At 49.1% G+C, this 25,481-nt stretch overlaps 2 long non-coding RNA genes across 3 annotated transcripts in view; one reads left to right on the forward strand and one right to left on the reverse strand.

The window, feature by feature from the left end:
* LOC146830245 (uncharacterized) overlaps positions 1–25,481 on the reverse strand; it is a 188,107-nt gene that overhangs the window by 153,833 nt on the left and 8,793 nt on the right. The window contains exons 2-3 of one of the 2 annotated variants that reach the window (XR_014961397.1): positions 8,674–8,739; positions 8,506–8,562 (exon numbers count right to left, since the gene is read on the reverse strand). The exons of the other annotated variant lie outside the window; for it this stretch is intronic. This is a non-coding gene — a long non-coding RNA (uncharacterized LOC146830245). The remainder of the gene's footprint in view (positions 1–8,505; positions 8,563–8,673; positions 8,740–25,481) is intronic. 2 annotated transcript variants of the gene reach the window in all.
* On the forward strand, positions 1,249–12,164 carry LOC146830247 (uncharacterized). The gene is made up of 3 exons (XR_014961400.1): positions 1,249–1,355; positions 1,839–2,025; positions 12,054–12,164. It is a non-coding gene; the product is annotated as an uncharacterized LOC146830247 (long non-coding RNA).

The raw sequence follows: 25,481 nt of genomic DNA on the forward strand, positions 1-25,481 counted from the left end.
GCAAAGAGTCTGTTTTAGCGTCTTTCCCCTGCTATGAATAATGGTGGCCTTATGGGAAATATTCTCTTTTATGGTACTATCCATCTTAAGGATATGCCAGTGTTTGTTAAGTATGCGGAAAAGGTCTGGTGTGGCCGCACTGTATGGGACTACTAATGCTGGTCTCCTACCCCGTTCCTCCTTTTGCTTTTTTTGTTTGTGTTGTGTATTGATTAAAAGGTTGGTTCTTTTAACCTTAGTTACCCATGTCTATTTGAACTAATACAGCTCTCTTTAAATATAACACTTTAAAAACATATAGAATCCAGGATTTCATGACGTGTAATTCCAAGTATGTTGTGTACTGTATTGAATGCTGCTGCGGTAAAATTTATATAGGCAGCACCATACGGCCTTTGAAGGAACGTATTCAGGAGCATGTCCGAGCCATCAGAAATAGGAATGGGGACTATCCTTTGGCAGTATACTATAATCAATCACACACGATGGAAGGTAAAATCAACATTCAGTTCCATGGTATTGAAAGTCTAAAAACATCCAAGCGAGGTGGCAACCATACCCTTATGTTAAGAAAGTTGGAGAGTAAATGGCTTATTAGATTAAGAGCCATAGATCTAGGGTTGAACATCGATAGGGAACTGTACACTTTCTTGTAGATAAGTGAATTAGTGGTTAACATAACAGGGTATCTATCGTTTCAATATGGGAGGAACATTAGAGGAGCAATATAAGGAATATACAATATGTAAAAATGAGGGATTATACCTTGTAGTGGGTTGTGTTATTAGGTCTAAATGTACATGTATAAATAACCAGCGCTTTCTGTACACACTTAAGCTGGTCCACACACCCTGATTATGCTTCTTAGTATCCTATTTATTAATACGCTAAAATTACCTTCCGTTCAGATATACGTGGTGGCTATGTTTACTATCCTGTCATGTTGGGACTAGGGGAGTATAGGTGATCCTAACCCTACTAATACATGGGTGCATTTGGCAGTGTCTGCCCCCGTGGCTGTGATTACGGGTTTGTTTGCACAGAGTTAATATTTCTGGTGACTAACTCTTCAACTGTTCTCCGTTATGCATTTCTTCCTAATGATATGGAATTGATTCTAAACGAGTGAAACAATCGTTCACTGCTGTTGTTTTCTTTCGACAAACACTCCGAGACTGTTGCAAAATGGCGCGAGCTTGAATATCAAGTAATGTTTGTCACAGTCCGCTTTCTTTTTCCGTTCTTCCACGTTGACGCGCCGTTTATTTTTCAAATAAAGGTAAAAGGACTAAAGTTAAATTAGGTGTCGGTGCAATCTGAAGAAGTCGAGACGCGGTGACAGGTTCCGTGGACAGGTATGATGTTAATACTTTAATGAAGGCAATAGAATCTTTATTTTAGAATATAGGGAGAGTGTCAGGTTCCGCGGACAGCTATGATGGGAATTTTTAATTTTAGGCACTAGACTAGCATACGGTTTGGTTATCCTAGCAACACAAGGTTATGTACATTTTTGAAGGTAATGTCGAGTATACAAACAAATAAAAATAATTTCCAATTAGGGTCGATCTAGATGTCTTTAGTTACGTGATGATAATTTACAATCGGTTCTCTCCAGTTTACCGTTGCCGGTTGGGGTTGATTTTCAGTGTGTCCAAATAACAGTATTATCAAACAAGGATTGGTAAAATCAGAAATGTTACCATGCAACTAATCCCATGTTTTGTCCCACTATGGGAATAGAATGGCAACCTATGGATATTAAGGGTACTGTTCATTTGCTGTTCATAATACATTAGACCCATGGGTTACAATAGCTTTATTTTAATTATATTTAGGTTTATCATGACCTGCTTGACAACACTCGGTTGAAGTCAACCCTATCGGGGGTACTTCTAACAAATCTAATGCTGGGACGGCTATAATAATAAGTGTTTTCGTACTATTACTGTTTGGGACAGGGGTCCCCGTTGAGACATAGAAAAAGGACCCATGGGATTTACATCCAACCACATAATAGGGAAGGTAAGAACTTTTGACTATATTGTGCACAAATTGATAGAGACGATTCACCCGTGGCTTAATTCTATTCAGGGTTATAGTGCCAATATCGGCAACCGTTATCATAGCATACATCAGTACATAATCATAATAAAACACATGACACTGAATGTAAGTGGAGAAATATTGCTGCAGGTTTATTAGCATAATAAATATGCAAACACGGTGGGTTATCTTACGGGCGATCCCAGGGCAGGCCAGCCCCATGCCGCCTGCCCGTCTGATAAGCCTAGAGTCACCATGGCAACGCCAATTGGTGACCACCAAATGTTGGGAGGGTCCACCCCTCCCATCCGTGGACCTCCAGTCCACATGCTTCACCACGCCCCCCCGTGATGGGTGGGCGGAGCATACATGGCAGCCCCCGGTTGCTCAGACCCACAACCGCCTGTCGGTTAGCGGGGCGCCGTAGGTCTTCCAGTGGACACGCTAAAAGATCCCTGGGTATCCTGGCTTAGCACCACACGGTGCTGCTGCATGCTATACCCCTTGGTATGTGCAGACCCTGGATCGCCCTGTAACTCCTCCTGCAACACAAAAGTGAAAGTTGTTAGAAAAAACCTTCCCCCCCCTTCTTGTCCCTCCTGATGCCGGGTAAGCGGATGGGCGGGCAAGGCAAACGAGCGGACAAGAGGGCGAGGAGGGGGCGGGGACCGAATATGTACCCCCCCCCTTGGCTCCTCCCCGCCGGAAGGAGCTACCTGACTGGGGTCTCCCTAGGTCAAGCCCAGGGACACGACCTCCCACCCCTGTGCCTTCCTGTGGCACTAAGGCGGCCGCCCTCAAGGGGGCGGGCCGCTGCGCAACCCCCACCCCGGGCAGCCTTACATAGTGCCAATATCGGCAACCGTTATCATAGCATACATCAGTACATAATCATAATAAAACACATGACACTGAATGTAAGTGGAGAAATATTGCTGCAGGTTTATTAGCATAATAAATATGCAAACACGGTGGGTTATCTTACGGGCGATCCCAGGGCAGGCCAGCCCCATGCCGCCTGCCCGTCTGATAAGCCTAGAGTCACCATGGCAACGCCAATTGGTGACCACCAAATGTTGGGAGGGTCCACCCCTCCCATCCGTGGACCTCCAGTCCACATGCTTCACCACGCCCCCCCGTGATGGGTGGGCGGAGCATACATGGCAGCCCCCGGTTGCTCAGACCCACAACCGCCTGTCGGTTAGCGGGGCGCCGTAGGTCTTCCAGTGGACACGCTAAAAGATCCCTGGGTATCCTGGCTTAGCACCACACGGTGCTGCTGCATGCTATACCCCTTGGTATGTGCAGACCCTGGATCGCCCTGTAACTCCTCCACAGCCTTGGGAGTGGCCACCGTCACTACCAGGGCCCCCCACCAGGACCCCTATTAATAGCAACCCGCAGCTGTCAGAGCTTCCCCTAGATCCAGTAAAAACAACTCCATGCCTAAATCCGAGAGGTGAACCCCATCGCCTTTGAGACATCCCGTTGATTTGGCATGCAGAAGGCCGTGCCTGATGAAACCAAAGCCTCTTTGCTCCGTGAACTTGCGCATAGCGCTGTTAACCTTTCTTCTAGATACCTCGATGGCATCGCCTGAGCGAGCACCATGCCAAATAGTACGTGGAGTCATCTCAGACCACCACAGCTCACACGGCCCCAACAACACGCTCAACTTGCTGAAAGTTTCCCTCATGTCTTGTAGTAGAGCTCTCCTTCCTAGTGATGTGAGGTCATTCCCCCCCAGGTGAACCACCAAAAGGTTGGGCGGGAGCCACCCTCCCCGGAGTCTCTGCTTAACTTTCCGTAACAAGTCGCACCAGCGCAAGCCTGGGAAACCCAACCACGTGATGTCCGTGTTGGCAAAGCCATTCTGCCACTCTCTTGCCGCCGCCCACTGTGCCAGTCTTGCAATAATTGAGTGACCAATTACCCACACCTTCATACCTAATAAAGAGAAAATTGGTTTTGAGTATATGTTTATTGGGCGGAAAGAGAAAACAACATAAGCAAACTTCAGCACATCTGCAGTAAAGGTATACGTCAATCAGGAAGAACCAGCGAGGGAGGGGAGCCCTACTATGATTGAGGTCACGACAGACAGCCCCCCCCAAGTGACCCACAGCCCCCCCGGCCACCCTTAGGGCCGGATGTACCGCTTGAAGCAATGCGACTGCCAGCGCCCCACCATCATAATACCTTCTGCAGGCATTCCAGCCAGGAACGCTGTGGTGGCCGCACCTATGCGGAAAGAGTGGCTGCTGAATATTTTGCCCCTAACCTCATGGCCGGACAGCCTAAGGCAGGCCTTGAGGATGTGGTCCACTTGAAATCTAGTGACCGGGAGGCCATCCTGATGCACTAGCAGGTAACCCGCCCCCCGCGGGCGAAGCAGCAGGTAGGTTCTGACACAAGCTACCGGGCAATATCTCTCATCCCCCAAGCCATGAAGCACCACTACTCTCCCTCGCCCTAGCTGGTCAGTTTTGGACTGTCTAATGACTATTTTCAAGCACCCCGGTTCAAGTTCTACGTCCTTTACGTTCAGTGCCACCCCCGAGGGGTCTGATTTAGAGCGGGCCACTAGTTCCCCTATCCTGAAGGCACCAAAGAAGGCCAGGGAAAAACATGCCGAGAACAGTGTTGCTTCGTACCCTGAGTGAGTGGCCCTTTCCATACAGTCCAACATTCCTTGTAGCAGTGAGAAAGTAATGGGGGACCTGGGATCCGGTGATCGCGGATCCAGTTTCGCCCACCCTCGCAGAGCTGCCTTGATCACAAAAGCCTTGGTGGGATCCGCCTGCCCCCTCAATCTGGCGTGGTGGCTGATGGCAGCGAGGTGGCCCGATATCCAGGAGTGAGTTTTTCCCTCTCCTCTGGCCCACAGCAAGAATTGTTGGACTCTAAGTTCCAGAGCCCCCTGATCCTCCTCCCAGCCCCCTGTAATTGCACAAAAGAGGGTGACGCAGCTCCCGTAGCGCTTCGCAGTTCTGGGGGCTAACGACCGTTCTCCCAGCTCCCTCATCCGTGGTCCCACTTCAGCAGCCGCCACAAGTGCGGCGGGAAAGGGGTCCCCTCTTGACGTGCGCTCGGCCAGGCCTCCCGGAAGCGGTGCCACTGGAAACGAGACAAAGAGTCAGCGGCAACATTAGAAATCCCTGGAATGTGCCTGGCCCTGCACTCTACGTTGTTAAATAGGCAGGCCCTGGCAAGCTCGCGCAGTAGACACAGGACTAGGGGGCAGCTAGCAGACTGGGAGTTGATGGCCTGCACCACCGCCAGGTTGTCAGACCAGAAAAGCACCCGTTTGGCGGCCAGGGCCCTGGGCCAGAGATGAAAAGCAACCACAATGGGGAAGAGTTCCAGGACCGTGATCTTGGACGTGACCTTTTTCCTGTGCCAGGCGTTAGGCCACCTCTCTGCGCACCACTCTTTGTCCAAAATCACTCCGAACCCTTCCCGGCCAGATGCATCAGAAAAGAGGGCCAGCTCCCGGCTGTTGGCCCAGGGGTCGCGCCAGATGACAGCCCCATTAAAGTTGACTAGAAAGTCTGCCCACATGACTAGGTCTTCACGCATCCCCTTGTTCAGTTTGACCATGTGGTGCTTCCTGCTCACCGAGGCCGTGGCTCTAGCTAACCTTCGCGCAAATGCCCTACCCGCGGGGATGACTCTGGCAGCGAAGTTTAGCTTCCCCAGGAGGCTCTGAATGGCAGCCAAGGAAACCTTCTCCCTCCCTACCACTTGGCTAATCTGATCTCTCAGGTCCCGCACCTTGTCAGCTGGCAGCCTGGCCTCCCCCGCCACAGTGTCCAGCTCGATCCCTAAGAAAGAGAGAACTTGAGCCGGGCCTTCCGTTTTCTTAGGGGCCAAGGGAACGCCGAAATGCTGCATCAGGGCCTGAAAATCAACCAGGGCTGCCCTACATTCCTGAGTGCCATCCCTCCCGATGAAAAGGAAGTCATCTAAGTAATGGGAAACCCCTGAAAAGCTGTACGTGTGCTGGAAGGCCCATTGAAGAAAAGAGCTGAAAGCCTCAAAGAAGGCACAGGAAACCGCGCACCCCATGGGCATGCACTTGTCAAAGTAGTACATGCCGTCCACCTTGAAACCCAGCAAGTGTTGGCTGCTGGGGTGCACTGGTAATAACCGAAAGGCCGACTCAATGTCGGCCTTCGCCAACCAGGCTCCTTTGCCAGCCCTCCTTACCAGGTCAAGTGCAACATCCAATGTACAATAAGACACCGAGCAAGACCCCTCCTGCAGGCCGTGGTTTACTGAGCCCCCCTCAGGGTAAGACAAGTGGTGAATTAACCTGAAAGACCCCGGATCTTTTTTAGGGACCAAGCCAAGGGGGGAGACTACAAAGTTGTCTAACGGGGGCTCCCTGAAAGGACCCGCCACCCGCCCCAGCCTCAGTTCCTTCTGGACTTTTTCTTTCAAGACCTGTGGGAGGACCCTGGCAGATCTGAGGTTCTCCGCATCGCGGCCGGACAGGGGACCTACATAGGGGATGGTGAAGCCCAGCGAGAATCCTTCAAGCAGGAGCGCACTGTCAGCGGAGAGGGGGTACAGTCTGAGTAGCTCTAGCATGCGGTCCAGGAGGACCGGGGAAGGACCCTTGCTGGCCGGGGGCGCAGGAGAGCAGGCGACCAGGTCGGTAGGAGGGAGAAGGAGGGGTGGGGCCGCAGCTGGGGGAAGGAGAGGAGGCGAATCAAGCCGATGGTTTGGCGGAGTCAGCAGGCTTCTTGTCCTGTTTGGATTGGCACGAGGCAGCGGGGTGACGCCCCCCGCACTTGCTGCATGAGTGCTGGAAACGGCACTTGACCCCCCAAGAGCAAGCGCCGGCATTGAAAAGGTTGCAAGTCCCAGGAGAGACCCGCTTGGCCCCTCCTCCCCTGCCACCCCCTCTACGCCCCCCCCGAAAGGACTGCCTCGCTTGCTTCGCATTGAACTGGGAGTTCCCTGTCTGTCCGCCACCTCCTCCAGACCCTTTTGGAAGAGAGGCAGGACTCTTGGATCCCCGAGACCCCATGTGGTCCATCCACAGCTGTACCTCTTTCTGGTCCCATTCCATCTCTGGGCAAATGGCCATCTTTTTTCTGAACTCCATGTCATAATTGAGCCACCCTTCCCCGCCCCACTTCTGCGCCTCTGTGTGAATTAGCCTCTGGTACAGTACCAAAGCCTGGCCCTGTTCAGGAAATTTTTCAAGTATAACAGATTGAAGGATGGAAAAGGCGGCTAGCCAATTATCTATTGTTTTATCCGGCCACTGCTGGAACCTGACCTTCTTGTCGTCCTCTTTCCCCCCAAGCCTACGCGCATCTTGCCCATGCTGGCCCAGCAGAAGTAGTGAAAAGATGTCTAAAAACTCACGCCTCCAGATGAATTCTTTTACAGCTAAGGGGACCTCCCAGATGAGCGAGCTATGGCCAGACAGGAGCGGGGCATGGGTAAACTCCTTCTTTGCTGGGACCTGCGGAGGAGAGCGTGGAGCTGTAGCGCTAGCTAGTTGCGTGGACGCGCTGCCCCCCGGGGCGGGGGGGGGGGCGGCGATATCAATGGCGGCAGCAGACTGCCCGGTTAGCGGCTCACCTCCTGCTGGTTGGCGCAGCTCCCCCCCCAGCCGGGATGGGCCCCGGGGCCGGGGGGCCAGCGGGGGCCGCCTTCTCCTGCCTGGCGGACAAGACAGGCCCTACCACCGCCGCCGGTTCTGCACTTCTGGGCAAGGAAATAGGCGGTGTGCACGGCACCGGGGACAGCTCGGGGGCGTGACGACATGTCCCTTGTGGTGCCCAAACAGTGGCTGCAGCGGAGAGAGCCCCTCCCGCACTGTCAGCAGACGGCCGCCCCACCGCTGAGGCTGCCCGCGAGAAGCCCGCCCTGACCTCATCCATGAAATTTTTCAGTGTCTCATTGAGGTTGGCGAGGTCCTCCCTGGATGCAAAGTTAGTGGCCTGAGAGCTTAAACTGCTCGGTGTTGGCGGGCCAGCCGGGGACGTCGGGGGCGGAGGCCCGGAGGAGCCCTTGACGGCGGGCACCGAGCGGACCCTGAGTGCAGTACGTTCAGCCGGGAAGTCTCTAACTGTGGCCCTGCGGATTCGTTTGGGGCGAGGGGGGCCCGCCTCCTCGTTCGACTCTTGTCCCGTTGTATGGCCCCCAGAGATGACCCCAGAGTCCTCAGGGCAGCTGGCCTTGAGGAGGTCTGCAGCCCAGGCCAGTCCTTTGGATTTGGCCATCTCAATAATTGCTGCTAACTGTGCGTCTTGCGAATTGCCCGGCTGGGTCTCCTCGACCTGGGACGGCGTTGAGAAGAGCGCTGGGGTGCCCTCACTATCCATCTCGGACTGGGTCCTAACCTGAAAGAGAAATGAACGTAAGCCTTGGCCAATACCAATTGGGACCGGCCCCTACCCCCCCTTAACCAACCGCGCCGTCACACACGCTCCTACTTACTCTCGCGGAAGAGAACGCACCACCTTCAACTCGGAGCGGAAAGCTGTCCCCGATTTCCTGCATGCAAAGAACAAAGCTGTTAAAACATGCCCCAGGGCGGTATTGTCCTTGGCCGAGCCAACCAGGAGCCTACTCTCCCCTTCCTTCCCCAGCAATAGCCACACTTACACCCTTTTTCCGGCAGCAAGCGTGATCGTCTGGACACCTAAAACCTTCGCACGACCTTCGCACGATCTAGGAGGAAGAGAAGAGAGGATGACACGACAATATTACTTCCCTGCTGCTCAGACCCGCATGCATGGAGGTGATGCGCGCGCAGAATCCTGGATACAAGGCATTCAACACAGGCCTGAGATTATCTCCCAGTTCCCCGGACGCTACATTCCCTTCGCTACTGAAGAACGGGTGACCAGGATGAACGTGGAGAGTGCCCTGCGGAATCATACGACCACGGTGTGAGATGCTACCTTTAGATGACGTACCAATAGTTTGCCGGTACTTACATGTCCTGCAACGGCACGCGACGAGGCACAGCCTACACGTTAAGATGCTAGCGTGCGATAAGGAACGGGCGGGGGCCGCGCGCACCATGAATATATAGGAGGACGGCACCAAAAGAGATGGACTGGGCTGTGCAGGGGTCCAAGCAACATGATCCTATGCCCCCATTTTGGCTCGTTACCAGGATTTGACGAGAGGCTGTGGCAAAAGGGGTTAGTTGGACCGCTTTTAATAGCACCGTATTAACATCACCCATTCAGGCCCCTAGAGATTAATTGATTTGCCCAAAATTACCTGCTGAGAGCGAGCCCTGGTGTCCCGACCTGGAGGCGGCACCGCAGAATTTAAAATTGCCAACTTATGACACTTTGAAAGCGTTAGCGGGAATCGGACACTTGTCCTGTGTGATCCTTTATAACCACAGGCACGAGGCTTACCATTGAGCTATAGCTCCTGGTATCCGACGGACCACTTCCTACGCCTGGGCGCGACCCCCGGGCTCAGGAAATACACATATGAGGTAGTGCTGAGGGCGCACGAACATACGCCTTCTACGGCCAGAGTTCGTAACCCCCGTAATCTACTGAGCCATCCTGCCAGCGTCAGTACCCTGCGACTAATTGACCCGCCGAGCACAGAACTGCTGCGAAAGGCAGAATAGACAGGCCCAAGTGAGCAACAACTGTGGGAGTGTGCAGAAGCCACTCCCCGAAACCCCGTGACGTCTCCTTCAGCTGGCCAACACGCAAACGTTCCCAAGCTTGCAGGGCCAGACAGGACTGGACGTGCCAACACGCCACACCGCGCAAAAGGCCGCTGACACGCACACACAAAATATCCGTTTTATACTTGCTTAAAACCTGACCTCGATCACGAAGGGACTCGAACCCTCCATCTTCTGAGTCGAAGTCAGACGCCATATCCATTAGACCACACGGTCTCACTAAGACAGCGCCTTCAACCGCCAGCGAGTGCAAAGTGCGTGCCCCCCCCGTCCGCCTCGATGGACGGGCCGAAAGTCCCTTCACCGACCGCCGCAGGAAGGGATGTCCCCCAGACACACGCGCGCCCCGTGGCGGCAGACATGGAGCCCCGAGCAGTGCCCACTGTGGCCTGATCCCGTCCGCCTAGCGACGCACTTTCCCCCCCCCCGCGGGCCCCCAACATGGCGGCTAGGGGGGGAGGAGGGGCGGGGGACCAGACGTGATTCGAGCGCACGCCGGGGCAACTGATGAGAGCTCGCAGGCTCGCAAGCGCAGCTACCGTACAGCTTCCTAAACCCGCACCCGCGAACCCCCGTCCGAGGCCCCTGCGTCCCCAGGGCAGTCTGTTGTATGCCCCGTGACTCAGGGCCAGGCTCGTAGCCCAGGGTGCAACTGGGTGCCACCCGAATGGCAAGTGAGATACCCCACCCCGCCCCACGATCCACAACATTTGTCGGAGCAGGGAAGACGGGGGGGGGGGGGAGGGGGGAGGGGGGAAACGGGTGAGGGAGAGGGTGAGCGTGGGCCGGCGACCGTAGTCCGAATCCGCCCCATCGACCCCTTTCCATTACTGAGTCCGTAACCAGCTCAAGTCCTGGACTCGTAGCGAATGCCAAGCCCGACTAACGGTGAAAGGAGCCTGGCCCGAGTAAATTTAAATATATTACAAACGCGCTTTCCACGCCACCACTCCCCCCCCATCTAAGACACCAACAATAATGGCCGCGAGCGACCAGGGGGGAAGAGAGGAATCGGACGCTCCTACACCCGAGCGCGACCGAGGCCGCCCGCAGGAGTGTGCACATCACGATATGGGGATCGAAAGGACGCGGGGCACAGGACCGGGGCACTGGCCCCTCGCACTCACTTGACCGCGATTGGCCCGCGACCCACAGCATTTTCCATTAACGCACACCCGATCCAGCCCCCCGCACAAACTCCTTCCCGAGCACGGCCCCCCCCCCCCGCCCGTGGCACGCCGACCACAGGGCCCTGTCTCCTGGTACTGCCCAGGGACAAGGCCGGGGCGAGAGGGAAGTAACCGGCAGACTCACCTAAGTGAAGACGGGCGACACGACGGAGCACGACGACTGCAGGCAAGGCAAACGAGCGGACAAGAGGGCGAGGAGGGGGCGGGGACCGAATATGTACCCCCCCCCTTGGCTCCTCCCCGCCGGAAGGAGCTACCTGACTGGGGTCTCCCTAGGTCAAGCCCAGGGACACGACCTCCCACCCCTGTGCCTTCCTGTGGCACTAAGGCGGCCGCCCTCAAGGGGGCGGGCCGCTGCGCAACCCCCACCCCGGGCAGCCTTACAGTTGTCTAGTGCATGGAACAGGTGGGACCCAGCCTGATATCTATAAGGAGGTGGGAGTCTGGCTCCTAAACGGTCCTATACTTGGGACAGCTAATACTTTTTCAAATAGTAGTGTTTGGGCCTAGTCTATGGCCATTTGTTTGAAAAAGATCGTGTGTTTGTTCTAAACGTATCGTGCACTTCTTGATGTACAGGTTTTCGTTACCTGCTGACTACGGCGCTAATTCGGCCGTGACAAACCAATCACGAATATGTGAACTGTTCGACTCACAAGAAAAAGACCATATGGGACATTGACCTGCCTAACAGTAAGACTGAAATAGTGAGAAAAGGAGTGGCCCTAGTTCTGATTGATAAACATAGGGAGATACTCTGCTTCTCAGTGAGGTTAGTTCTTTGCTATGACTCTATGAGCACTAGTGATTTGCTTAAATACTGCAATATGCTTATACTCCAATAAGATCAGGATGAAGTTTCTGGTGGTGGCTCTCTACACTTCAATGCTAAACCTTTTCACTTGCTGTACTTATATCTTTTCTATTTAGAAAAATTGTTTTTATTGACACTAGCCCCCCATGTCTATTGAGTGTCAAGACAAAATGAATTGATATGATACAAATGTATGTAAATTGGGCTTTATGGAAGATGTATTTTTATTATTAACATTGTGTTTTTAATCATTAAATTATGGATATTATATGTTTTTATGTGGTTTGTAATTTGTATATCTGTATTCATTTGTTTACAGCCTTGAAAAAGTCCGGATGGACGAAACACGTGTCGGCTGTTATGTGTTGTAATGATACTTGGACAATACAAGAAAGAAAATTAATAAATGAGAATCAATGAACATCTCTGATCTATTTGTGGACTCTAAACTTTTATCTACTTTTTATGTATAAAACTTTTGTTGAACTAATTCCTATAAGGTGCCTCAACTGATAGGTAACTAGACATAAAATGCATGCACATGGAATTCTTTGAGCGTCACATAACCAGCATGAGAAACAGCAGAGCCGCTATTGACTTCAAGCACAGGCACTGCTGATTCAAAACACGGGCACTGCTGATTGTAAGCACAGTAACCTGTGATCTCATTCAAAACACAGACATTCCTTTGCCCAAACAGGCACTTCTTTCTCCAATCACACGCACTTCTGATTTTAAGCACAGGCACTGATGACTTCTGGTTCACAGTTATTGGTGGTGCGAAACATAGGCACTTGTGATGTCAAGCACAGACACTTATGATTCCATGCACAGACGCCTCTGATGCAAAACACCGGCACTGTTGACTCCTAGCTGGGGCGCTTCTGACTCCAAGCACAGGCACTGCTGATTCCAAACACACGGACCGCTGCTTTAAAACACAAGGCCAGCTGACTTCAAGCAGAATCACTTATGCCTCAGTTACAGATAATACTCTCTCCAGGCACTGTCACTCATCATTGACAGATAATCCTAACTCCGATCACAGGCACTCCTGACTCGAGAACTTCAAATTCTGACTCTAAACACAGACACTTCTGACTTATTTATTGATCACGCAGTGCCAGGAGTCAGCAGTGCCTGCGCTCGGAGTCAGGGTATCTGTAATAAACAAATAAATGCCGCTGCTGACTCCAGACACAGGCACTCCAGATTCCAATCACAGGCACTCCTGACTCTAATTCCGCTAATGCTGATTCCAAGCACAGGCACCCCCAACTCTAGTACTGCTAATGCTGACTCCAAGCACAGGCACCTCTGACTCTAGTACAGATAATGCTGACTCCAAGCGCAGGCACCTCTGACTCCAGTACTGTTAATGCTGACTCCAAGCACAGAGACTGCTGATGCCAGGCACAGGTAACAATGACTCCAAGCACAGGCACTCTCTAATGCTGACTCCAAGCGCAGGCACTCCCGACTCTAGTACTGCTAATGCTGACTCCAAGCACAGGCACCTCTGACTCTAGTACTGATAATGCTGACTCCAAGCGCAGGCACCTCTGACTCCAGTACTGTTAATGCTGACTCCAAGCACAGACACTGCTGATGCCAGGCACAGGTAACAATGACTCCAGGCACAGGCACTCTCTAATGCTGACTCCAAGCGCAGGCACTCCCGACTCTAGTACTGCTAATGCTGACTCCAAGCACAGGCACTCCCTAATGCTGACTCCAAGCGCAGGCACTCCCGACTTTAGTACTGCTAATGCTGACTCCAAGCACAGGCACTCCCTAATGATGACTCCAAGCGCAGGCACTCCCGACTCTAGTACTGCTAATGCTGACTCCAAGCACCTCTGACTCCAGTACTGTTAATGCTGACTCCAAGCACAGACACTGCTGATGCCAGGCACAGGTAACAATGACTCCAGGCACAGTCACTCTCTAATGCTGACTCCAAGCGCAGGCACTCCCGACTCTAGTACTGCTAATGCTGACTCCAAGCACAGGCACTCCCTAATGCTGACTCCAAGCGCAGGCACTCCCGACTCTAGTACTGCTAATGCTGACTCCAAGCACAGGCACTCCCGACTCTAGTACTGCTAATGCTGACTCCAAGCACCTCTGACTCTAGTACTGCTAATGCTGACTCCAAGCACCTCTGACTCCAGTACTGTTAATGCTGACTCCAAGCACAGGCACTGCTGATGCCAGGCACAGGTAACCCTGACTCCAGGCGCAGACACTTCCAAATTGAAACACAGGCATATCTGATTCAAAACACAGGCACTGCTGACTTCAAGCACTGGATCTTTTGATTCAATACATAAACATTTCTGATTCCAAGCACAGGCACGGCTGTTACAAGCACAGACGCTCCTCACTCCTACACATGCACGTCTGACTAAAAAAACAGGCACTGCTGATTGCAAACACGGGTACTGCTGATTGCAAACATAGGCACTGCTGATTGCAAACACAGGCACTGCTGACTTCAAGCACTGGATCTTTTGATTCAATACATAAACATTTCTGATTCCAAGCACAGGCACGGCTGTTACAAGCACAGACGCTCCTCACTCCTACACATGCACGTCTGACTAAAAAAACAGGCACTGATGATTGCAAACACAGGCACTGCTGATTGCAAACTCAGGCACACTGCTGATTGCAAACAGGTACTGCTGATTGCGAACACAGGCACTGCTGATTGCAAACACAGGCACTGCTGATTGCAAACACCGGCACTGCTGAGTGGAAGCACAGCCACTCGTACCACACGCACTTTTGATTGTAACTATAGGCATTGCATGTTCCAGTGAACACTGACCGTATAAAACCCACCGTGCTCCACGTGAGACCGTTGTAGTTTTTCGAGTGATCTTGCATTTCACACTCCAATAATAATATAGGGGCGGGTCTAGAGTTCACTTATACCTCGCGCTCGCTCTCCGAGTCAACTAGGGCTGTACAAGGGCGCAGCACCCAGGCGCGATGCGTCGGGCAGCGAGGATCTTGCACATTGGTGCAAACCAACTCGAGTACGTGCAGAGACGTGTAATGTATGTTTCCAAGCTCTGTTAAACATAGGGGCAGTGTTAGAAGTGGGGGGGAACGGAAGGGCACGGCGTGCCCCTACTTTTAAAAAATATGCTAGTCCGTTCCCCTACTTCTTGATTTAAAAAAAGCGTCCCGGGACTGCCCTAATTCAGACCCGGTTCTAGTAAGGGCTTGAAGGTAGGCGCCATGGGGCTCAAAGTGCTTCACACAGACAGTTTCAGAGATTATCGCAGCCGTACCCGAGTACTTCACAGGTCTTTAAAAGACCATTTACATGTTAACGAGGCTTTGTTTATTTTTTCACCCCTTCATCTCCAAGAGGGGCATGGCGAAAGGCGACAAATCCTTTCTTTGGCCGCGGTAACCTTTGCCGACTGTCCTGCTGCGTGGATATTCTTTTTCTGTGCAGCGCAGGAGAAAAGAAGTTTGTTTATTTCGATTCACCTTTCCCAACCCCTGCAGCTGCTTATCACTTCAGGCTGCGACACTAAGTTTGACTAATGGAGTAGGTAGGAGAATGTGTCACTTTTTGTTTTTCTTTTTAAATTCTACACAGGCGCAGCAGGACATGTACTTTGTGTGTGCTTCATTTAATCCGTTTTTATCGTTATCATGGCTGATGCAGGACAACAATAGGACAATAAAAAAATGCCCAGATAACGCTGGGGATTAATGATCCTGCTGGAGAGCAATAATTTCTTTGTTAATAGTTAAGTGCAGATGAACTGTATTTTATGTGGAAGCTCAGTGGGTTATTGTCATTGTGACAAGAGATCCTTGTGTTACTTGCAGTTCAGAAGTTACAATCCTAACATTGGACAGTGACCAATGAACTCATCAAAGAGCTGTATGCAAACCTGAATGATATAGTTAGAACTTCGCGTTTTTTGTTTTGTGATATAGTTAGAACTTCCCCAGTCTTTCATTATTCTAATGTTGCTAAAATGAGTATCTTTGGGCAGATATACATTTTTATCACTAAAGCCAACCCCTAACCACTGGAGTACTCTTTAAATCCTGAGTTTGTGCTTCTCCAGACCAAACCCTCTTAAAATAACTGCCCACCAGTATGGATGACATGTGATTCATACACCTTGTAATCCTCATTGGCTTATGTGACATTCCCTGTAGACTGATTTACACACTTGTATGATTCGTTGTCTCTGTATAATGTGTGCGTGGTGTAAAGTACTGACACACACTACACTGATATGAGTAGCGCTACACAACAAATGAAATGCATATGAGAGAGGGGCTACATAAAGATGAGGGGCACTGTTGGAGAGTGGCAGTGAGGGAATCCGAGGAGGAGGTAGTGGGAGTGGCTATGGAGCGATGAGGGGCACTGTTGGAGGGTGGCAGTGAGGGAATCCGAGGAAGAGGTCATGGGGGGGAGGGGGGAGCTAGGGAAAGATGAGGGGCACTGCTGGAGGATGGTAGTGAGGGATTCTGAGGCGAAGGTCATGAGGGGGAGGGGCTACAGCGAAATGAGGGGCACTGGTGGAGGGTGGCAGTGAGGGAATCCGAGGAGGAGGTCATGAGGGGGAGGGGCTATGGGGAGATGAGGAGCACTTGTGGCGTATGGCAGTGATTATTGGTGTGGCGCCAAAAAAGACTTTCGCATCAGCGCTAAAGCCGGCCTGGTCATGGCCTTTCTGTTTTTGTTTATTTAATTAGCAGTCGGGTCATAAGGGCTACTGTGGAACATACTTTAAAGTGTGTGCTAATTGTATTTACTGCTATATTCAATATTTTAAGTTTGAAGGTGATTTTACTAATGTTTTTACCGGGAAAAATGAAAGTGGAGCCCAATGGTGCCTGATATGGGGCTGGGGCCCAAGGTCAGCTGTGAGATAAGGTGCACTGGAGAGGAGTAGTGGATAATCAAGCCTGTAAGGGAGTGCATTGCGCAGTCTGGGGTCAGGTGGAGGTAGCAATGAAGAGAGATCCTCCATGAAGGCTCGAACAGAGGGAGCCCAAGTAGTGTCACTTGCCTGATACTACCACCTCAGAAACCTCCTCTTCCCATCAAAGGAAAATTACATAGAAAAAACAGTTTTTGAGAGTGATAATATTTAGAAAGAGATTTGGAAAAGAGTGCGATTTACTGGGCCTTGTAAGACTAAGAAGAGATAAAGGAGGGCCCGGAGGATTTGCAGTCTGGGTGTTGCTACTCCCAAGATAATTTTGAAAAAAAAACTATAGGGTCAAATACTGCATTTTATTTTCAACACCCCATTTTTACACACATTCTCTCAAAAGCCATTACTGTGCCAAGACAACATCCCCCGGAGTTGACCACATTTTTTTTTCAAGATGTACAATATGTTCCTCCCATAAGTAAATATTTACCTCCACTTTGCCAAGGCCTGTGTTTTGTCCTGCTTGCTCACATGTTATCTCACTCAGGCTCACTACCCCCATTATTCATTCTCATTCACTTTCCCTTTTACTCAAAATTGCTCACTTGCACTCACTCTTCAACATTCGGTATCACATTCTCACTCAATCAGTCTCACCACTTTTTCCTACTCTGATTACCTCATTCTAACTTACAGTTTCACTTACTCTACGTGACTCCTTCTCACTCACTTTCTCTCACTTTCATCGACATACACTCTTTCACTCATGCTCAGTTACATTCAGGCACTCAATCATTCACACCCACATTTACTTACTCGCACTCATTCTTCTTTGCAGGACACTTGAATACATATGTGCTATACTATGTTTGAGCAGCTAGCTGGCTGACATGAATAAGAATTATTTATTTATTTATCTCACTTGTAAAGCGCACTCTCACCTAACAGGCATCCTGGCGCTGACAATCAAGAGTGCACAATTTGTGGATAAGAAGGAGCCCTTGTGGGTTTCCGTGAGTCAGATCAGATTCTCTTGAAGAGTTCCTTTGTCTCTGAGCCCTGCTTAACACATGTGTACAGGAGGAGCCCTATATTCATGTCCTCAATGTTTGAGACAAAAAATACTCATTGATTTCTGAACGAGAGTAAAAGCGTTAAGGTAACATGTCGTTCCTGCTTATATTTTGCATGCTTTACATAATCCTGCATTCCCTATGAGTATTTGCTTTTCCCAGAATGTTGTTACTTTTTTCAGGCACTGCATAATTTGAAATGAGTCACATCCAGGTGCTTATAATGGGGCAGAATTGGGTTGTAGGTGGAGACAGTGCGAGTTTCACTCAGTGGGGCAGAAGGGTGTTCGGTGGGGATAGGATGTGGCATTATGGCAAGAGCTACCAAATTTGGAACTGGGGAACCTGGTTCAGCCTTCATGCCTTGTCCATCAGACCACTCCTGAGGGAGCACCCATGATAGACTTTAGAAGGCCCCACTAGACCTTAGAAGCCCTGGTCTCTTAGTAATGTAATGTATGTGGTTTTTGTAAAGCGCACTGCTGCCGAGGCGTCGTGGCGCTGTAGACCGCTGGGGAACCCGTCCTGGCTATCCCTGTAAGATGGTCCCTCATGGGTATCTCCAAGGTGAAACCAGGCATCCCCGGCGAATGTGGGGGGCCGTTGTGGAGATGTGGCAAGCTAATGCCCAGAGTTGCCGAGTGTGATCCCTGGTTAGAGTAGGCACCGAGGCGAGAATTATCGAGTCCGCTGGCCCTGGTCCAAGACCCTGCCGTGTCGGGAATTGAACCCTGGTCGTCCTCTGCTTCTGGGTCTGCTGCCTCTAACCAGTGAGCCACACTACTCCACTTAGCACCAACAGGTGAACCCTACCGGTGGCCAGTTGGGTAAACTTGAAGCCCTGTCCACCACAATTCATACCCAGGTTCACCACCAGTCTTGTGGGCAGGTCTACAAAGCAGCACACCCTAGAGCAGCAGTGGCTTTGTCACGCAGTAGTTTTCCTGCAATAATAAAAGTCTCCCACGGTTTTTGACGCATTCATAGATTTACAAGGACTTGTAATCCTGGGAATGCGGCAAAATCTTGCGCTGCCCCAGAGGAGGCATAACTAGGAGAAATATCTTTATTTCTCCTTGCTTTTTCCTCTTTCAAACTGTGCTTTATTCTGCAGCCCACATAGAAAGATGAAAAAGCCTCTCAAGATTGTTTTTGTACAGGAAGGTGCCCCTTCCTGCACAAAAACAATCCTGCATGCAAAGGAGGCACCCTTGCACCATGGGGCAAGTGTGCCTGCGTTGAAGCTAGGCTGTCGAAATGGCGCCAGTGCAGGGGGAAAAGACCGGAATGCACCATATTGGATAAATACGGCACATTCCCGCCCTTTCCCTGTGATGCAGGGCAGCGCAGCAAAGTAACTTGCAGTGCTGCCCTGCACCACCATTCCCATAAATATGTCCCTAAGCTCACAAATAGTAAATTGACCAGACTAATTATCTGTGTAAGAGCATGTATTGATAAACACAATGAGCCACTGACCTTTTTCTTGGACCTTGTTGAGTTGCCAAGCACAGCAGCAGATCTAATCTTAGATACCTTACTTGCATGCTTAGAGAGACACGGTTTTACTAATGAGTATTTAAAAAGTCATTTGGTTCAGCTTGTAACAGATGGTGCTTCCAATATGATAGGTAGGAAATCCGGTGTGGCAACTCTTCTGAAACTGAAATATCCACAGTTGAGTGTATGCCACTGTGCTAACCACAAGCTGGAGCTTGCTGTGGGTGATGTTTGTAAAGAAGTCGCAGGCATTAATCAGCTCAAATTTTTTTTTAATAAACTATATACCACCTACCATGCCTCTCCGAAAAATCAGAGAGAGCTTGGGGAATGTGCTCTGGAGGTAGAAGTAAGACTTCTGGCAATTGGAAAGGTGCTAGATGTACGTTGGGTGTCCTCAAGTGAAAGATCTGTGAGAGCTGTTTGGAATAACTACAAAGGACTTATTAAACATTTCATGGAATCTTCCTAAGACTCAACGAGGAGTGACATTGAGCAGAGGAAATATGCTGGTTTAAACCGTTTATTAACCTCCCTGGTGTTTGTTGAAAACATGGGCATTTTATATGATGCTCTCACAGAATTGGGTGACCTATCCAGAAGGCTGACGCGGCGTGATATGACCATATATGAGGCCGATCGTGCAATACAGATGCAGATTTTAGTGTTTGAATCAATGGCTGATGCACCTGGGCCCTTTGTTTGCTACAACTGCATTAGATGCTGCTGAACGGATGCAGTTTGCTGGTGTAGGACTGCAACAGAACAAAGGCTGTGTTAGCATCAATAGGGCACAGTTCTTTAGGAGCTTAGCAAATAACCTGCGAAAAAGGATGACAATGTCTAATGCATCAAATGTTTTTAGATGCACAACCACAAACAATGATGAAATAGAATACAAAGAGTTAGTACATAGAATGAAACTCCTACAACCAGTTTATTGGCCAGATCCAGTAGACATCTTATACGGTGAGGGAGAATTACAAAACCTTTGTAGCAGGTTGCATGTATTTGATACCAGGGAGTACATCCTTGGTTTCAGAGAGTACAAACAAAATAAAAATTGCATCTCTGAAAGCCTGAAACCATTAATGCACATTATAAACACCTTTTGTACCTCAACTGCTGAATGTGAGCGGGGCTTTAGTTTAATGAATGATGTGCTCACACCACTGCGGAACAGAATATCAATCAATCGTCTGTCTTCTACAATGTTCATAAATATCGTGGGGCCACCTGTCATAGAATTTAAACCTGAATTTTATGTTCAGAAATGGTTAGAAAAAGGGAGGAGAAGTGCAGATGAAAGAAACTGCATGGCTCGGAGACAAATGGCTTATGATTCCACTTATAAGCGTATTTGGAATATTCTGTGATTGGAAACATGTCCCACATTGTAAATGAATTATATATAAACAACTTATATATTAAACCTCAAATAAACATGTTTATTGATTCTTTGAATTAAATAACGTTATAAGCTGTAACTGGTCAGTGAAATGCCAAACGTTCAAAAATTGGTATGTTTTGCTATTTCTAGCCACACCTCCGACTCCGCCCACTAATCCAATCCTTGGGTTATTCCCGCCCCCTGTGTCTCCGCCCACAGTTCCCCTACTTTTTTTCCCCCACTTCGACCACTGCATAGGGGTACTGAACACAATAAAAAGTGTTCACAGCAGCACAGCAACGAATATCTGCAGCACTCACCATAAGAAATCCTCCTCTCACATTTTACCAGCACTCTTAAGCATTAACTAGACAGACTGCGTCACATAAAGTGCACTGTTTTAAATATCCTGAACAGCCCTGCATCTGCACAACGTACACCAATAATGTAAGCATTACAAGAAATATACAACGTCACCGCCGTTGGGAATCTACTGGTTCTCCCTCCTCTAAGTGACTTGAGGTCACTGCGGGTGCGAAGAGCTGTCTCGGCTCCAGCAGACTCACATGAAGCCCCTCGACCCTTCGCGTCTCAGAGTGACTGTAGACTGCTTTGAAGAGAAGATGATGTTGTTCAGAATGAAGCAGTGTTTTGTGTGTGAGTTCACACACTCACACTGAAGTGTTATATTACATATTAAGCAAGCATTTGCGATGCAATCGGTCTCGCATTTACGAGAGTTTAAGCTATTGGCATTGTAAATGGCAATGCCTTTTATTTTGTTTTTTTTTTAAACATAAATAAAAGCGTTGTTAATTACAATGCGATTGGCTTAAACTCGCGTGAATGCGAGACCCATCGCATTGCAAATGCACGTTAAAGACGTCGGCCTGGCCGCCTCAGCTTGTCATCAGTCGCTGCTCTTTCTCGCTGCTGTATCGCTGCCTCTCCCGAATGCTCTATTGACAAATGCTAAACCCAGTTCCTTATCAGCGAACTATTTGTTCCCAGTTTCCCGAGGCCGCAGGTGGTTCCTTTCAGTCCTGTGTTTTCACGTTCGTTTATCTCATCGCAAAAATGTGTGAGCAAAGCAAGAAAGCAAAGGGGTGGAACGGATTTATTTGCCATTCTTTTTCCCAACAAAGAAAAAAAGAAAAGTGGAAAAAGGTAGACTGACTGGCAGGTACCTCGGAGCTCTGCAGTAAGATATTTACACTGAAGGCATCCTAACCCACCAGAAATGAAAGAATACTGTAGGGAATGGGCGGTTCGTTCGCGGTAGTTCGCCTCAGAGCTCCCCGGCATTGCTTCCCTGAGGTGTATTGAGAGATATATATCGTTTTGGTCACGTCATAATTCTTTCGCCCACGTGCCAGGTCGAGTAGACGACATCTCTTAACAAACAGAATAAACATGGTGCAAAGTGAAAATGAAAGCAGGACCGCTTTCACAAATGACTTGGGTTTGACGGTTTCTAGAAAGTATTATGACCAATTGCGGAAACCTGTCTAGTATATGGAAATATATGCGGATGCCATATGACCTTGTCCTGCAGGTGCGCAGAACCTGGGAGACTGGTGATCGTGCAGTGGCGCCCTCTTCTGGAGTGCAATTGAGCTAGGACAAACTACTTATGAAACGGTGCCAAGTGTGTGTGTCTGCCTGTGACGGGTATTGTTTTTCCCGCTGTTCATGTTTCCATTGCCTGACAGTGTAAGTTAGTTGATAATCTTAGCCTCAGACGACATAGAACAGGAAATGGTCCGGTTTGTGCGAATAATCTGGCTTGGCCCCAAGTGTAAGGCATGTGTGCATGCCCCTGGTCCAGCCGCTGCACCACCTGTGACTGGCACTGGCATACATTCCTTTCATGGTGGTAGATAGAGTGAGCATCGTGTGCCAGGCAGAAATGTAAATATTAGTCCTGTACCTTTTAATGGAGAGTCGCTCTGCGGGAATACCAACATTTTTACTAGATTTTGAGTGCTATTGGCATCCAAGGATATACGCTGGCTTGAATGGCCTCCCAGTCACAGAGACAACGTTTTACCAGTCAATACTTGCTAGAAAAACGTATGGAAGAGGTAGACATTTTCCCCAACCGCTGTTATTCAAGTGTTCGAGGTGATACCTGGGAAACAAAACACTGGAAACCAGGACAGCAGTAACACAGAGTGTAGAGGAAAAGGGTACTGAGGTACAGGTAGGTGTATAGATTCCAAAGTATACATGGGGTTCGAGCTGATACACTCTAGCTAGGGTACTAGGTAGCTAATGGAGTCCATGCAGGGATAGCAATATTGGGGGTATAAATGTGTACAACCTATATTTTGATTGGAGTAGAGGTACAAAGGTGTAGGTAGGTTTATAGGTGCTATAGTAAACATAACATGTATTTGTAAAGTGCACCCATAGGTATCTTGGGCTGAATAGCAGGTGTCTATTGCTACCCAACTCAGTGGTGCTCATTCTATCAACCTCGGATGGATGAAAGATTGAGAGGACCCACCGGGAATTGAACCTGTGACCATGATGTCAAACACAGGCCCCTGCAGGGGATGTTTCAGTCCACTGAGCCACCTGACCAGGCAAAACATAATTGGAGGTACTAAAGTATGTGTCACAGGAGAGGAAGGGGCAAAAAGAAAACATAATTGACGGAGAAAGGTGGAGGACTGACTTAGGTATACACAGAGAAGTCTCGAGAAAACGGGAAGGGATGCTAAGATTTCCCCTGCTTCCCCATGAAAAAATTAGGTTAGAGGTTGACCGAGAGAAACAAAAACGTGGAAGTTCTGCTTGTAAATGAGACAGGTGATCTATGTGACCCTGAAGTATAATGGTTATCAAAAAATAGGGGGAATAAGAGGTTAACGGTTAGGTTCACCCTCCAACAGTACATGTATCATAAACAACCTGAACTAGTCAAGTCAAAGAACCTAACCTAAGGGAGAGGAAGGTGTCAGAAAACTATTGGATTCTGAAGATCACCAGATTCGAGAGAAAGGAAAAAATGATCTCTTTCTTGAGTCCCCTCACTCACCAGGGTTTCCCCACGGTGACATGCTTCATCATTGGGGTCCTCTACGGACTGGGGCGTGCTGCGACTTGCGGATTACGTAGGAGCACTGAAAAATCAGACTATGTGTAGTGCAAGTGAAAGTGTGGTGGAGTGGTATAAGGTATAAAATAATCAGCTAGTGGGCCAAATATATTTTATTAATGCTCCTAGCTAATTGACTTAAAAACGGGATGATATGCTAAAAGGCCCTAACTATAATGGATAGGTGTACCTAGCATATGGTCAACTAGTTTCGAGCTTTCGAGTGAGACGGAGGTGGTGTGGCGATCTCGTACACTTGTACGTGGACAACCACATTCACGAACACCTACTGGGGCCAAACCTCACGGACCGCATAGAAGCGCCACACCCCCTCCGTTGACCATGAAGCACATTGCTGCTTTTTAAAATATATTGCCTGACATACATTACGTATGTATTAATAGTAACGCATGCCTTACAGTTGCAGCGTCTCACTTTTGCACCTTAATTAGGTTAACTAGGAGTGGTGCTTTCACACTGGGCTGGTCCCGGTGGAGTCCTGAAGAAAAGCTGGGGAAGCTCGAAACTAGTTGACCATATGCTAGGTACACCTATCCATTATAGTTAGGGCCTTTCAGCATATCATCCCGTTTTTAAGTCAATTAGCTAGGAGCATTAATAAAATATATTTGGCCCACTAGCTGATTATTTTATACCTTATACCACTCCACCACACTTTCACTTGCACTACACATAGTCTGATTTTTCAGTGCTCCTACGTAATCCGCAAGTCGCAGCACGCCTCAGTCCGTAGAGGACTGGGAGGACCCCAATGATGAAGCATGTCACCGTGGGGAAACCCTGGTGAGTGAGGGGACTCAAGAAAGAGATCATTTTTTCCTTTCTCTCGAATCTGGTGATCTTCAGAATCCAATAGTTTTCTGACACCTACCTCTCCCTTAGGTTAGGTTCTTTGACTTGACTAGTTCAGGTTGTTTATGATACCTGAAGTATAATGCACAGATTATTTTCCAATTCCAATTTCCAAGCTTTATTTCGATCATTACAGACCATAAAAGCAGAAGATAAAAAAGCATATAATACATAAAAAAAAATGTTAAGCATCACAGGATATAACCGATAACAGTTCATTATACAACCTTAATGACAAGTTAAAAAGTTATTCAAATTTAAAAAGGATTTAAAACAATGAGTTCATATTTAATAAGTTCAAAGCTGTGGAAGACGGAAAAGGTACGTTTAGACTGCACTAGTGGAATTTAAAAACTTGCGACGCCTAAGCCACATGGAGTTAAGGAAGCGGGACACTGCAAAAACAATCGTGGGGTGCGTTCCAGTTCGCAGGACTCTATGAGCCTCCCGTGTCTGTCTGAACCCCAAGTTCCTGCATATTGGTAGGAGCCAGTACCTTCTAGTTGCAATATAACTTGGGCAAAAAAAGAAAACATGTGTAAGGGACTCTTCCTGATTCTCACAGGCCGGACAGGCAGATGGCGAGGCTTTGGTCCATTTGTTTGTAAATGCATGAACTGGCAGACAGCCCCATCTAAACTGGACATAAAGTTTCCTTGCCACAAGTGGATAGACGTCATCGAGAAAAGTCTCAAATAAATATTGGTCTTTAAAGTAAAAAAAATCTGAAGTTAAACAACCATTTTTACCATTCCTATAGAGTTCACCCAATCTAAAAAGTCTGTAAGCTTTAGCTCGAGGCGTGAAATAGACTGAGACGCTTTCTCCGGGTGGGTCAATAAGTTTGGCCAGCCCAGTCCAAAGCACAGGTCTTTGATATGTG

This window comes from Triturus cristatus, chromosome 5_1 (genome assembly GCF_964204655.1).
Source record: "Triturus cristatus chromosome 5_1, aTriCri1.1, whole genome shotgun sequence".
NCBI classification, from domain to species: domain Eukaryota; kingdom Metazoa; phylum Chordata; class Amphibia; order Caudata; family Salamandridae; genus Triturus; species Triturus cristatus.